General features: G+C 37.8%; 1 pseudogene; it reads left to right on the top strand.

Moving 5' to 3' along the window:
* Positions 1 to 222: 222 nt before the first annotated feature.
* LOC129412343 (dynein axonemal heavy chain 12-like) lies at positions 223 to 16406 on the top strand (annotated as a pseudogene).
* Positions 16407 to 16742: the final 336 nt, after the last annotated feature.

Below are 16742 nucleotides of genomic sequence, written 5' to 3'. Positions count from 1 at the left end.
CCAAGCATTGTTTATTCTAATGAACTAAGATGTCTGTTAATGTTGTGTTATAAACTTGATCATTAATTAACTTGGCAATCTAACTTAATGATTTCCTTTGATGTTAATGTTTTTTTTGGTAGAAATGGCAACCTCCGGTAGAATTTTCAAAGACGAAGAAGTGGATGGTTTGCCAAAGTTCCCAGTCCTGCCGCCAACTGACACAAAGCAGGTCGACGCTGTCAAAGAGACATGCATGTTGATTCATCAGAAACTTCAGAAGCGTCGAAAAAAGAAAATGCTAAATGACCAACGTCGATTGTTATTGTAAGTGTTCTGTCAGGTTGGAAACACTTGCAGTTAACTACAATGTTAGCTGGCTAAAGCAGTTGTATTGTATATACTGTCATACAGGGTGTCCAGGGCCATGGCTGCCTATAGACGGTGCTTGGATAACGAACCAGAGAGCTCATCACCAGAGCCACAGTTTCCACCCTCTGTAAGAAATACACAGTTAGACACTGTCTACATAAAATATTATTTATTTCAAGCATCCATCTAACACAGTGTTTTCAAATTTATCACAGATGATCAGTGAAGACCAGAAGGAACGGGTTGGTTTACAGGTTTATGCCATTAACAGAGAAATGCTTATGTTTGAGAAATAACATTTGCTTCTCCTATTTTCAGATGAATGCATTTTTAAAGAAACGTGTGGAAAGTGGTCCATTTACTCCAATACAACAAGAATGGCTGCACTCCATCACTGGCCGACTCCTGCCTGAACTTAAAAATACTCCAAGAACACAGGCACTGTTACAGGAGCTCTGCACAGAAGTGAGCGAGGACTTCCGTAATGCAATTGTCAAACATACAGGTATTTTTTTATATTTAGTGTCTTTACTCTTAAGTGTGTGTTTGCTACTAATAGAATTGGTTACTTTAATGTATTTTGCTTTTGCATCAGTGGGCTCAATTTTAAAAGAACCACACAAACAGAATACTGAGAAACAGGAAGTTACTTCACTTGAGTAAGTTACACAATAAATGTATCAACCTAGACAACATATTGTAAATATTTTGTCTTGTGCAATAGAATTTTGGATTTCTCACAACCCCGGCACGAAAGCTTTGTCCAAAGCCACAGGAAGATCAAAGCAAATTTGCACATTCTTCATCCAGTGATGCAGATAATACTGGACATCAGTTACACCACATTTTCTCCAATAGTCTTAGCTGATCTTTCAGATTACAGGTAATAAAATGCACTGGGCATAATAACAATGTAATAATAGCATGATTTATTATGTCTAATGTTTATTCAGAGTTTCAGGGCCTGTTGACTGTAAAAGTTTACACAATAAAATGGCATTGGAGTGCAAGAGAACAGAAGAGCACATAATGAACACTTGGTTTCCGAAAATTATTCATCTGCTAACCCTAAGAGATACAGTAAAGGGTATTAAAGAAGAGAAGTTGGACTCTTTTTACAACTGTGCATCCACTCTTATGTCCAATCTGGTGAGATTACTGTGTCATTTTTTATGGTTAAGATCAAATACTTGGATATACAGCACATATACTATTTCTTACATTCAAATTTGTTTATAATATTTTACAGCTTAAGTCCCTGCTTCATAAAAGTGTAGCACAATATGCTAGTCTTTTTGATGAAAAGAATCAGCACAGCCTGCCTTTGTTCAGAATGTCTCTGACATTTGATGATGAAAAGATGGAGATTTACCCAACCTTACAAGATCTAGGGGGAGCCATTTTTGGGATTCTTAATTCAATAACAAGTACACTGCAGGTAAGTGTGGCTCAGACTTCAGGCTCAGAATTAGTTTGAAGAGTTATGTCAAACATTTGTTGTTTATATTTCTAAAGAAAGTACCGACTGTCCAATCATGGCTGGCTCAGTCAACATCTTCATTTGTGGACGCTAAAGTGGCTGATCATATATGGGGTAGTGCTAATGCCATACTGAAGACAGCGGTTGAAAAAAATTTAGAGGAACCCGACAAACATTTCCAGAGTTATGGTAATATTATACAAATTATGTCTTTTTGACAGTATATAAGATTACAATAATTATTTTACACAAAATAATATTTGTTTACCTTTACAGTTGAAAAATATGCATGGCTTGTTAATGGAACTGCACAAACTCAAGTGAAGTTGTTCATGGAGGAGGAGCATTCTTTTGAAGAATATACTCAGGTACTTACTTAAAAATAAGGTAGACTTTACAATAGCTATTATAAATAAAAATATATATACCCGGTCTGATATTTTAAGAAAGTGGAGGAGTTCCATCGTTTGTCCAAAGAGATTATCGACCTTCCAGCCAAAGCCCACTTCACAATGGTCCATCTGGATTGTGAAGAACTAAAGCAGGGACTAGCCAACAAAGCTAAACACTTTGCTGAAGAACTCATCAAGAAACTAGTTAACAATCACAGAGTGCTTAATGTGGAGTAAGTGGTTTAAGTATCAATTTATTACATAAATTACTATACAATTGGATCCATATGTAATTTATATCACGTTTTCTGTGTGTTTGAAGGATTTGTTCAGAATTTGAAACAATCAAGGAGAATGCTCAGAAAGTACCAGAAAGCACAGAAAAGATGGTTGAAATGATTGAATACATCAACTTTACCAAAACAACAGGTCTCTCTCACAACTCCAGAAGAAAATATCTGTGAGTAGGCCTACAGTGCTTAGGCTTTAACTAATGATTTATTTTTTTCATAACAGTATACTTAGTTTTTAACTATATGATATATTTCTTTCATGTTAATGTTCTGTGTTACCTGTCCCCTGTAATTAAGCTGTCCACTGATATTGCCACTGGCTTTAACTAATGATTTATTTTCTTCATATAACAGTTTGTGTATAATGCTTCTGTACCAGGAATCCCTTAAAAAATTACTGTACCTTGTGGATGTCCACATATTTGAGCCTGATGATCTGAAGCTTCACAAAACTGTATTTCTGTGGCCACAAAACATCATGCAGGCATTTGAACTAAGTGATGAGGTAATCCTCTTCTCTCTCCGTATGCTGTAAAATAATTGTTTCTTGTAATATAATACAGAGTTGTTGTTTTTTTCTAGGTGATAGAGAAAGCTAAGTATAAAGGAAAACATGAGCTGATTGCCACAAGAGAAAAACTAATGGTAGAGTTGACTAAATTAGCCCACAGAATTCTTGATTTCCCAGAATGCTCAGAGCTAGACCTGATTCCACAGGTAAAAAATACAATTTCATGTAACCAAATATGGTTATGAATATTATGTTTTCTAGGCCTTATATAAAATTTGTCCTAAAACTGGTCTTGTTGCAGTATGTGGCAGATATTAGGATTGTTCAGAAACTGATCCGGGAGGCAGAGGAAACTGTAGAATACATCAATAAAGAAGAAAAAGTTTACGACATGGCGCAAACCAGTTACCCAGAAGTAGCTGCAATTAAAGAGAGCATTGAACCTTACCAGAAACTCTTTGGGCTTGTGCTGGAGTGGCAGCACACAGAAAAAAAGTATGATTTACTGTATGGTTCCTTTTAGTTTATTTATTGTGGTAACAAATATGTGGCATTAATAGTGTCTCTGTTTAGATGGATGGATGGATCTTTCCAGGGCCTGAATGGAGAGAGCATGGAAGTGGAAGTTGATGAATTCTTCAGGAACGTTTTCAAGATGTTAAAGTTTTTCCAACAGAGACAGAGTAAAGCTGGGCAAGAGGGTGCAGAAGATTCAAGCAAAACTGAGAGTCCCACTGCAACTTTGTGCAGTACTGTGTTACAAGAGATCAAAGAGTTTAAGGTAGTAGAAGTAGTAAAAATACTTTAAATGCGTGTTGAAGAACTAAACAATGCATCTTGTATTGTAGGAGCATGTTCCTCTTGTGTCCATTCTCTGTAATCCGGGCATCAGACAACGCCACTGGGACCAAATGTCAAAAATAGTAGGATATGATATTACCCCAGACTCTGGCACTACACTAAGAAAAATCCTAAAACAAAACCTCACTCCTTACCTAGACAAGTTCGAGTCTGTCAGTGCAGCTGCTAGTAAAGTAAGTATATTACACATTGCAGTTACATTTTGAGCTTTTCACCCTAATCATGTTTTCTTTATCGCTGCAGGAATTTTCTTTTGAGAAAGCCATGAAGACTATGGTGACCATATGGGATGATGTTGCTTTCCACCATCAGCCTCACAGAGAGACTGGCGTATCTATTCTAATATCACTGGACGAGATTCAAACTATGCTGGATGACCAAATAGTTAAGACTCAGACAATGAGGGGCTCACCATTTATTAAGCCATTTGAACATGAAATCAAGGCAGGTTACTGATATTTTACAAAAACATGTCGGGCTTACTTCACATTAATTGATTTTCTTTTTTTATACAGAGTTGGGAAGATCGTTTGCTTCGTATCCAAGGAACCATTGATGAGTGGGTAAAAGTGCAGACTCAATGGCTTTACCTGGAACCCATTTTCTCCTCTCAGGACATCATGCATCAGATTCCAGAGGAGGGACGTCTTTTCCAAACTGTTGATAAAATCTGGAGAGAGGTCATGAGACACTGTGTCAAGGACCCTAAGGCATGCATTATTTTAAATGTTGTAATGTTATTAGTCTTATGGCTATAACATAAGCCTTTATATGTTAGTAGATAATATGCTCTGCTTGCTTTAAAGATCCTACCAGCAACATCACTGCCTGATTTACTTGAAAAGCTACAGGAATCCAATAACTTACTGGACACAATTATGAAAGGTCTAAATGCATATCTTGAAAAGAAGCGCCTTTTCTTTCCAAGGTAAGATGATGAATGCGCTTTATACATACGAAGAGAAAAATTTACACAATACTAATACAGTTATAATTTCTGTCATCAGGTTCTTTTTCTTGTCAAATGATGAAATGTTAGAGATTTTGTCAGAGACCAAGGATCCCTTGCGAGTTCAGCCACACCTTAAAAAGTGTTTTGAGGGTATCTCTAAACTGGACTTCTTACCCAATTTGGATATCCAGGTGCACATTATGCTCTATTTTATTTTATCACTAAAATTACAACATAATAATAATCATTCTCTCCTGTAGGCCATGTATAGCAGTGAAGGGGAGCGTGTTGCCCTTGTCCAGAACATTTCCACAGTAGAGGCCAAAGGGGCAGTGGAGAAGTGGCTGGTGCAGGTGGAGGATGTGATGCTGCGCAGTGTTAATGATGTGATTGCTCGTTCGAGAGAAGTTAGTGAATTCATGTCCAATATTATTAAGATCTTGTGTGTATCATTTAACTGTGTGATTATGTCCTTTTCAGGCCTATGCTGAAACCACCCGCAGCCAGTGGGTGAGGGAGTGGCCTGGACAGGTGGTGCTTTGTACTTCACAAATCTTTTGGACATTGGAAGTACATGAAGCTATTAGAGCAGGGGTTAGTTTAAAATTAGTTTAGTTAAGATTTCAAGATTCTGAAAATGGTATGGAACAGTTTTTAAATTCCTTTTTGTCTAGGTTTTGAAAAAGTACTATGAGCAGCTCCAAAGTCAGTTGAATGACATTGTGGAGCTTGTGAGAGGAAAACTGGCCAAACAAACTCGAACCACTTTGGGAGCACTGGTCACAATAGATGTACATGCCAGAGATGTCATCATGGAGCTCATTGAGAAAGGTATCCTATCACAGACCACTTTCATTTTAACAATTTCGTTGCTCTATACACTATTTTTAAATATCTATCCAACTACAATCAGGTGTATCAAAAGATACAGACTTCCAGTGGCTGGCCCAGCTCCGGTACTACTGGACCAACGACAATGTGCATGTTAGAATTATCAACTGTGATGTCAAGTATGCTTATGAATATCTTGGCAACTCTCCACGTTTAGTCATCACTCCACTGACAGACAGATGTTACCGAACTCTGGTAAGTAAAAAAAAAAAAAAACTTAGTGGTGTAATATATCATGATTTCTTAAACTGTTTCTGTTTTTTAGATTGGGGCTTTCTACCTAAACCTGGGTGGTGCTCCTGAGGGTCCAGCAGGAACAGGGAAAACTGAAACCACAAAGGATTTGGCCAAAGCACTTGCTGTTCAGTGTGTTGTGTTTAACTGTTCAGATGGGTTGGATTATCTTGCAATGGGCAAGGTTAGAATTTGTGTTACATTATGTTAAACCTACATGCATGTGGTTAACTCATTTGATAACATTTCCTCTTACAGTTTTTCAAAGGTCTGGCATCTTCAGGTGCATGGGCGTGTTTTGATGAGTTCAATCGAATTGAACTGGAGGTGCTTTCTGTCGTGGCTCAACAAGTGCTGTGTATTCAGAGAGCCATTGAGCAGAAGCTGGAGTACTTTGATTTTGAAGGAACAACACTCAAACTTAATCCCAACTGCTTTGTGTCCATCACCATGAACCCAGGCTATGCAGGGCGATCGGAACTACCTGACAATCTTAAGGTAAACTAAACACTTTTTTGTTATGTTGCTGTATTTGCTATATTTTCCTTTTTAACCTGACAGTAAAAATTTTCTTTCCCAGGTTTTATTTCGAACTGTTGCCATGATGGTCCCAAACTATGCTTTGATTGCTGAGATCTCGCTGTATTCGTACGGCTTTCTGAATGCCAAACCATTGTCAGTGAAGATAGTAATGACCTACAGACTGTGCTCAGAGCAGCTTTCCTCCCAGTTTCACTACGACTATGGCATGAGGGCCGTAAAAGCTGTACTTGTGGCAGCTGGAAATCTCAAACTGAAGTATCCAGAAGAGAATGAGGATATACTGGTATGAACTATAAACTTTCACTGACAATGTGTTTTTGAGCATTTTGTAATATATTATTTTATTTTATTCCTATAGCTCCTGAGATCTATAAAAGATGTTAATGAGCCTAAATTTCTGTCTCATGATATTCCTCTATTCAATGGGATTACCAGCGATTTGTTTCCTGGAATCTCCCTTCCTAAAGCTGACTATCAGGTATGAATCTAGTTTATTTACTAAGCTTCTTTACTTTATACTTTATATATACAATAATAAACTTATTTGATCTTTTTTGTAGTTGTTTTATAAAGCTGCTGAAGAGTGCTGCAAAAGCCACAATGTCCAACCTACTCAAGTATTTTTAGAGAAGATGATTCAGACATATGAGATGATGATTGTGAGACATGGGTATGTTTATTTTCTGTTAAATATTAAAATGATATACTTTACCACAACATTAACCTTACATGTATGTATCTATCTCTGCCAGTTTCATGTTGGTTGGAGAATCTTTTGCGGGAAAGACCAAAGTTCTACATGTTCTAGCAGACACACTGACTCTGATGAATGAACAGGGTCAAGAGGAGGAGAAGGTCATTTACAGGACACTGAACCCTAAGTCCATCACTATGGGGCAGCTCTTCGGGCAGTTTGATTTGGTTTCCCATGAGGTACATCAGTGTCTATATGTAACTGCTACTGACTGTGAAAAATGTCCTTATGCAGTACAATTTTTATTTTTTTAAGTGGACAGATGGTATTGTGGCTAACACGTTTAGGGAATTTGCATCAGCTGAGACACCAGAACGTAAATGGGTAGTGTTTGATGGACCCATAGATACTCTGTGGATTGAGAGCATGAACACAGTACTTGATGATAACAAAAAGGTAATGAAAAAATGGCTTCATTTGTATGTCATGTACACTTAAAATTTTTATTTGACCCTGACAGCTGTGTCTGATGAGTGGTGAGATTATTCAGATGTCCAATCAGATGAGCCTTATCTTTGAGGCTATGGATCTTTCACAAGCTTCTGTAAGTTACCAGATACTAGTACATAAGCATGCAAATGTTATCTTAGTGTATAAGCATGTAAATGTAGTTACTGTTTTTGTTCTGCAGCCTGCTACAGTCAGTAGATGTGGTATGATCTATATGGAGCCATCTCAGTTAGGCTGGGAGCCTTTAGTTCTTTCTTGGTTCAATACTCTTCCAGAGGATTTACAAAGTCCAGTGAGCAGGACCCTTTTGTTAGAACTATTTCACTGGCTTTTACCCCCTGCCCTGAGAATGCTGCGCAAATACTGCAAGGTAGCCTAAACCTCAGATGAAAATGAATAAAATTATATTTACACATACAATTAAGAATATCAGTATTGTAAATATGCATTTTTTTCTACAGGAAGTTGTCCCGACTAGTGACAGTAACACTGTGACCTCACTGTGTCGTCTGTTTGAAATGCTGCTATCTGAACCTGTCAAGACACACCCTGAAGACAAAATCCTTCATGTTTGGATTAAGGTAAATTGAGAGAGCAACCTTTTATCACTTTGATTCCAGTTGTTTTTAAATTCTCTATTCTCTTTTTTCTTCTACAGGCTGCCTTTGCCTTCTCTCTAGTGTGGTCAGTAGGGGGCAGTTGTGATGCACAGAGCCGGGGGAAGTTTAATGAGTTCTTTAGAACCACTTTAACAGGAAAGACAGACAAAAACCCTATTCCTGAGGCCATTGGGAAATGGGAATGTCCACTAGATGAAAAAGGTTTAGTTTACGACTACTTTTATGAGGTACTACTGTGTTATTACTTACAATTACACAATTACCTCAATTACTGCAATGAATAATGCTAATGAATATTTTTTGCACAGTTTAAAGGTAAAGGTCGCTGGATTCATTGGAATGACGGCATCAAGAATGTCAACTTAGGGGGCAAAAATACCAAAGTGCAAGAGATAATTGTTCCCACAATTGACACGGTCCGTTATACATACCTTATGGACCTATGCATCACATATGGAGTGTAAGCATTTTTACAAGCACTGCGTACCATTCTCAAATTGACATACAGCATCATATTTTGAAGGTTTAAGTAGAAATTACATGCTTTTATTTACTTTGTGTATTTTCTGTTCAGGCCTAGTTTGTTTGTTGGCCCCACTGGCACTGGGAAGTCTGTGTATATCAAGGACAAACTATTGAACAATTTAGACAAAGATCTCTATCTACCCTTTTTCATCAACTTTTCAGCACGCACAAGTGCCAATCAGACACAAGTAAGCTATTAGGATTATATTCAATTTTTATTTAGATTTCAAAATGTAAAATGTGTACTTGTTTTGTGTAGAATATCATCATGTCCAGATTAAATAAGCGAAGACAGGGAGTCTATGGGCCCCCAATTGGAAAGAAGTGCATAATATTTGTCGATGATGTGAATATGCCAGCGCTGGAACAGTTTGGAGCACAACCACCAGTGGAACTTCTCAGACAGTTCATGGACCATGGAAACTGGTACAATATTTGCTTTAAATTCTGAAGTGATTATTTTTATTTATATCTATATTTTTTTGCAGGTATGATCTCAAGGACACATCCAGAATCTGCCTAGTAGACGTTCAATTTATCTCTGCAATGGGTCCCCCTGGTGGAGGAAGAAATGCTGTTACATCTCGCTTCCTGAGACACTTTAACATCTGCAGTATTAATGCCTTCAGTGATGATACAATGGTTCGCATATTCTCCAACATAATGTCCTTTTATCTAAAAAAACAATGAGTTTACCCCTGAATATTTCACCATTGGCAATCAAATTGTCACAGCCACCATGGAGGTAAATTTAGTAAAATCAATAATGTTACATAGTTTTGCTACATTCATTTTTTTTTAAATTATGTGGTTTGGGCTTCACAGGTTTACAAGAAGGCCATGGAGTACTTGCTTCCTACTCCAGCCAAATCACATTACACTTTTAACCTGCGTGACTTCTCTCGAGTGATCCAAGGCTGTCTACTCCTGAAGAAACAGTCGCTTAAAAGCAAACAAACTATGATCCGCTTGTTTGTTCACGAGGTTTTCCGAGTCTACTACGACCGCTTGGTGGATGACAGTGACCGCACCTGGCTTTACCGGCTAATGAGCAACATTCTTCACGATAACTTCAAAGAATCATTTGATCAAGTCTTTGAACATCTAAAAACGGGCAAGCAAGTAAGTTAAAAAGATGTGTTCCACCTTAGTGTGTTGTTTTTTTTAGGTGAATTAATTAATGAATTTTTAAGCTTGTGGAAGAGGACATGCGTAATCTTTTATTTGGTGACTACATGACCCCTGACTTGGAAGATGAGGACCGTCTGTATGCTGAAGTGCCATCAGTGGACAAATTTGCTAAAGTGGTGGAGTCCTGTCTGGTAGAATACAACCAGATGAACAAGAGCCGCATGAACCTTGTTATATTTCTGTAAGATTTTTATATACTCTAGTGTTATTTTTGGAATGCATATCAAAAGCTTTACAGCTGAATATGTTGTTTTGTCATATAGTTATGTTTTAGAGCACCTGTCTCGGATTAGTCGTGTGTTAAAGCAACCTGGTGGGAATGCTCTGCTGGTGGGTTTGGGAGGCAGTGGTCGACAGTCCATAACCCGTCTAGCCACTTTTATGGCCCACATGACCATGTTTCAGCCTGAAATCTCCAAGAGCTACGGCTTGACCGAGTGGAGGGATGATATCAAGGTGAGCGTTGTATAAACATCTTTACAGATGTGTTACCTTTGTAGTTACACTGTCTCTGAATTTGTTATAGATGCTGATGAAAAATGCTGGGGTGAAAGGTCAGAAGACTGTGTTTCTCCTCACGGATACTCAAATCAAAGATGAAGCATTTCTTGAGGATGTGGACAGTGTCCTGAACACCGGAGAGGTTCCTAATCTCTTTGCTGTAGATGAAAAGCAAGAGATAATAGAGGTAAACTATACTACAATTAACTACTTAAATGATTTTCAGTATTTTTTTTTTTATTTTGTTATTTTTTTCCATAGGCCATACGCCCTATTGCTCAGGCTGGTAACAAGAATGTGGAGCTGAGTCCTTTGACTCTGTTTGCCTTTTTTATTGCACGCTGCAGAGAAAACCTGCACATTGTGGTGGCCTTCAGTCCAATTGGAAATGCATTTAGAAACAGATTGCGACAGTTTCCATCTCTCATTAACTGCTGCACTATTGACTGGTTTCAGGTAAAAGATTTGTATCTCAAAACATATGTGTAAAATTGTAATGCATCATATAGTCAAGTTGAAATGTCATTGTCATTTTCTTGTATATTAGCCATGGCCAGAAGAAGCTCTTGAGAGAGTAGCTATTTCATTCCTGAAGACACTAGAAATGACTGAAATAGAGCGACATGAGGTTATACCAATATGTAAAACATTCCACACTTCTCTAAAGCAGCTCTCTGATAGGTATGGCCTGGGGATTTTACATGCATTCATTTAGTCTTATTTACTAAACAAACTACTACTTGTTGCAGATTTCTGTCAGAACTTGGCCGTTATAACTATGTGACTCCTACATCCTATTTGGAGCTCATGGCAGCTTTTCGGCTGCTACTTACTGAAAAAAGAGACATTGTTATGAAGGCAAAGCGACGTTATACTAATGGCTTGGATAAACTAGCTTTTGCTGAATCTCAGGTACTGTATATTCTACAATATTGCAGTATTATATCTTCTCTGTTTTATTTGTACAAGTTGGAATTTAATGAATGTGGCCAAGAAACTGCTCCAGTTTCAATATAAATGTTCTGCTCTGTGTGTTGAGCATTTTTAAGTACTTTGGCACAATTGTGGGTAGTCATTTTCCAAATGAGCACAGTATAGAAGGTGTGTACAAAAGAATCTTCTCACCGTCTGACTGTACCATTTGAGGAAGCTTGGTAATGTGAAAGTCAGTAAACAAAACCCTTACATTACTCTTCTGTCCAAACCATTTTTACTGTCAGACCTTCTGTTAAATTGGCCCTAGGCATTCATTTTTACAGCAAGTAATTCAGCCACTATAACCCCAATAACATCACACTGCATTGTGATACAGACCTAAAATGAATGTTCTAAGCCTCATTTGAGATGTGATTTGGCCTTCGATGAAAAAAAGTTTGGACACCTCTGCACTAGTGGATAGTGTGCTAACTTTTGGCATCACTGCATGGCACAATCAGATTCCCTGTAGAGTAAAAAAACAAAATGAACTGAACAATATTGTCTTAATGGGCAGCATAAATGTGGGGAGACCTCAGAAACAGCTGTTTCAACTGTAAAGAACGAGGACACTTAATAAAGCCACCATGTAATTTCACGCCCCTACAACCCTCTCAACACACTCTATTCTATATACCTTAGGTGGGAGAAATGAAGCAGGAACTGATAGACCTACAGCCCAAACTGGAACAAGCCAAAATTGACAATACAAAAATGATGAAGGTGGGCATAATTGTTTTTGATCTCACATGCTGTAAATCTTCAATAAAGCATAGGAATCCAACTGACAACTGAATCTACCTTTTTGTATTTCAGGTTATTGAAGTTGAGTCAGAAGAAGTGGAAGCTAAGAGTAAAACTGTTCGTGTTGATGAAGAAGCAGCGACTGTAAAAGCAAATGAGGCCCAAGCTTTAAAGAATGAGTGTGAGAGTGATTTGGCTGAAGCCATCCCTGCCCTAGAGACTGCTCTTGCAGCCTTAGATACTTTGAAGGTTGGTATTTCCTCCTTTAATCTATATTATGTGTCCCATGTAGCCATAGAAACTTTTGTGCTTTGACCTTCCAGTAAATTAAACTGCTTCCATGTTTCAGCCTTCTGATGTCACTATTGTGAAGTCAATGAAAAACCCACCATCAGGAGTGAAGCTTGTGATGGCTGCTGTGTGTGTAATGAAGGATATAAAACCAGATAAAGTCCCTGACCCCACTGGAACTGGTAAAAAGGTATGTTCTTTACATTTTTATCATATTTTAGTTATTGTCAACAATATGCTCATAAGTGTGTGTAATATTTTATAGATTTTTTGACTACTGGGGACCAAGCAAGAAGCTACTGGGTGATATGAATTTTTTACGAGATCTAAAAGAGTACGACAAGGACAATATTCCTGTATGTTCTCAACGTGTGTACTATTCAATCTTTGTGTTTTGATGCTTGATAAATAAATATGAACTATATTTCCTCTGCCTCTGTAGGCAGCTGTGATGCAAAAGATTCGCACCGAGTACATGACTAATCCCGAATTCGACCCCAGTATAGTGGCGAAGGCATCTTCAGCAGCAGAGGGCCTTTGTAAATGGATAAAAGCAATGGAAGAGTATGACAGAGTGGCTAAGGTCTGGTGTGGCTGAGCTGTTCATGTCCTATCTTAAGTCATTGGTTTTAGTCTAAAATAGAAATTGTGTGTGCCTATAGGTTGTAGCCCAAAGAAAGCCAATCTGGCAGTAGCCCAAGAGTCTCTTGCAACCACTATGGCCCTGTTGGACCGAAAGAGAGCTGAGCTCAAAGAGGTTGAGGATCGTTTGGCTGCTCTTCAAAAAACATTTGAAGAAAAGACAGAAGAAAAGGCACAATTAGAGTTCCAGGTAGATTTGTGTGCAAGGAAACTGGAGAGAGCTGAAAAGCTTATTGGTGGTCTTGGAGGAGAGAAGACAAGGTAAAGAAAGAGCAACATTTGTTTATGCTTATGTTAATGGTTTTATCTACTTTAAACTTGTTCTCAAGTTTACATTTATGTATGTTTTAGGTGGCGTAAAGCGGCAGATGACCTGCAGAGCACCTATGACAACCTGACTGGGGATGTCCTCATTTCGGCCGGTGTCATTGCTTATCTGGGAGCCTTTACAGCAGGCTTCAGACAGCACTGTACAAAAGAGTGGACTAACCTCTGCAAAGTATGTAATTACTAAAAATAATTAACAAAAAAGCCTCATTAGTAAGTTCTATTTATGTTTAAATATTTTTTGCAGTCAAGAAATATTCCCTCATCTAATGAGTTTTCCCTCAGTAAAACTCTGGGAGATCCAATTAAGATCAGGGCTTGGAATTTTGCAGGCCTTCCCAATGACAGTTTTTCAATTGACAATGGAGTTATTGTCAGTAATTCAAGAAGATGGTAAGTGTTTACACTATAATAAGTATAAATATTTGTAAATAACATCTAATATGTGTATGTTATTGTAGGCCTTTAATGATTGATCCTCAAGGCCAAGCAAACAAGTGGGTGAAGAATTCAGAAAAGGACAACAACCTGAGTGTCATAAAGCTGACAGATGCAGATTATATGAGAACATTGGAAAATTGCATCCAGTTCGGCACACCACTCCTGCTTGAAAATGTGGGAGAAGACCTTGACCCTTCGTTGGAACCACTGCTCCTCAAGCAGACATTCAAACAAGGTGATGCAAATATAGCTAAGTAGACTGATCTTATTTACATATGTTATATTAATTTGTAGTCTTGTACTGTTCTAGGAGGTGTTGACTATATCAGACTTGGAGAGAGTGTGATTGAGTACTCTTCTGATTTCCGTTTCTACATCACTACTAAACTAAGAAACCCACACTATCTGCCCGAACTATCCACCAAAGTGTCTCTGCTTAATTTCATGATAACCCCTGAAGGCTTAGAGGACCAGCTTTTGGGGATTGTAGTTGCCAAGGAAAGGTAGTGTTCAAACTCATAATGCTATATAGCAAATTTATATGTCTGTCAGAGTTTGCAGAGAATTGCTTGTGCTCCATTTGCTCCACAGACCAGAGCTGGAGGAGGAAAGAAATGCCTTAATCTTACAGTCAGCAGCCAATAAAAGACAGCTGAAGGAAACTGAAGACAAAATACTGGAAACATTACAATCCTCAAAGGGGAATATTCTGGAAGATGAGTCTGCAATTCAGATTTTAGATTCTGCTAAGATTTTGTCAAACGAGATAACAAAGAAACAGCAGGTCTGTAAACAAAAAGGTTACAAACAATAACATAAAACATGAAAACTAACATTCTGAAATTGTGTTTCAGATTGCAGAGAAAACAGAGGTCAAAATAGCAGAATCTAGAGAAGGCTATATAGACCAATAGCAAAGCATTCATCTACACTGTTCTTCAGTATTGCTGACCTGAGCAATATAGACCCCATGTACCAGTATTCTCTCAGCTGGTTTGTCAACCTATACATTAATTCTATCCAAGACAGGTAAGTATTTGCCAACAGAAAACGTGAAAATAGATTAACCCTTTACATTTTTTTTACATGATTTATGCATAAATGACTCATATTATCTATTTAATTATCTTATTTTTATCAGCAATAAGTCAAAGATACTGGAGAGGCGTCTTCGGTACCTCATTGATCACTTCACCTACAATTTATACTCCAATGTATGCCGCTCATTATTTGAGAAAGACAAACTTCTTTTTTCATTCCTCCTCTGTTGTAACCTACAATTGTAAGTATATTAAAACACCAATTTTAATATTCAATTACAAATATAGATCTTGATACCTTTTGTGTACAGGGCAAAGAATGAGATTGAATACTCCCAGTTTATGTTTTTGCTGACTGGAGGAGTAGGCCTACAAAACACCATTCCCAACCCTGACCCCTCTTGGCTTCAGGACAAGAACTGGGATGAGATCTGCAGAGCCAATGAACTCCCGGGCTTACAGGGCATAAAGTAAGTTGAGCCTAAACTTTTACATTTTCTGCATTTTTCTCCTTTTTTAAGTTATACTTGGGTTAATTACAATCTTATGCATACAGAAATGATTTTATCAAAAACCCTGGGGAATTCAAGGTGATATATGATAGCAAAGATCCAGCAAACACTCCTCTACCTGCACCCTGGTGTGAAAAACTCAATGAGCTTCAGAAGATAATCATAATTCGCTGTCTACGACCTGATAAGATGGTACCAGCTATTACCAAATATCTGACTGACAAACTGGGGAAGACATTTGTCCAACCACCTCCTTTTGACCTAAGTAAAAGTTATGAAGACTCTAACGCCACCATTCCACTTGTATTTGTTCTGTGTCCTGGAGCGGATCCTATGGCCAGTAAGTATTTTTCTTTGTATACATGTTTCAACTTATGCTGCATATTTTCGTTTCATTAAGTACTACTTTATATGACATCTGTTGTTAGTTGTCATCTAAAAAAATATTCTTTCCAAAGGTTTGCTCAAATTTGCCACTGACAAGAACATGGCGGCTACAAAGTTCCAGTCTATATCTTTGGGACAAGGCCAAGGTCCCATTGCTGCAAAAATGATTGCGACAGCTATGCAGGACGGGTCGTGGGTGTGTCTGCAAAACTGTCATTTGGCCATTTCCTGGATGTCCACTCTAGAGAAAATCTGTGAAGACCTAAGCCCAGAAACATGCCATCCTGACTTTAGACTTTGGCTTACAAGCTACCCATCTGCAAAGGTGCAATACTAGCCTATTTTATTTGGTAAAATGTAATTTGATAATCCTAATATAAAGCAATGTGGTTTGTCTCCCTTTAGTTTCCAGTGACAATTCTACAAAATGGTGTTAAAATGACAAATGAGCCTCCTACTGGTCTTCGACAAAAATCTTCTCCAGTCTTATCTGTCTGATCCGATATCTGATCCAAACTTCTTCAGCAGTTGTCCCAATAAAGAGATGGTAAGAAGATTATAGATACCCATTTACAAAAGGTTACTACACAATTTCTGTATTGATGATAAACATTTAAATTTTATCTTTCAGATCTGGGAGAAGCTCTTGTATGGACTATGTTTCTTCCATGCTCTTGTTCAGGAGAGAAAAATTTGGTCCACTAGGTTGGAATATTCCATATGGTTTTAATGAGTCTGATCTGCGCATAAGCATCAGACAGCTCCAGGTATTGTTATTTGTATTATTTATTGTATATTTTACAGTATAGTAATGATGAAATAAAGAAAAAAATG

Source organism: Boleophthalmus pectinirostris, unplaced genomic scaffold (genome assembly GCF_026225935.1).
Source record: "Boleophthalmus pectinirostris isolate CB_2022bp ecotype Guang Dong unplaced genomic scaffold, ASM2622593v1 HiC_scaffold_8, whole genome shotgun sequence".
NCBI lineage: Eukaryota > Metazoa > Chordata > Actinopteri > Gobiiformes > Gobiidae > Boleophthalmus > Boleophthalmus pectinirostris.
This window is presented reverse-complemented; position numbering and strand designations above follow the sequence as displayed.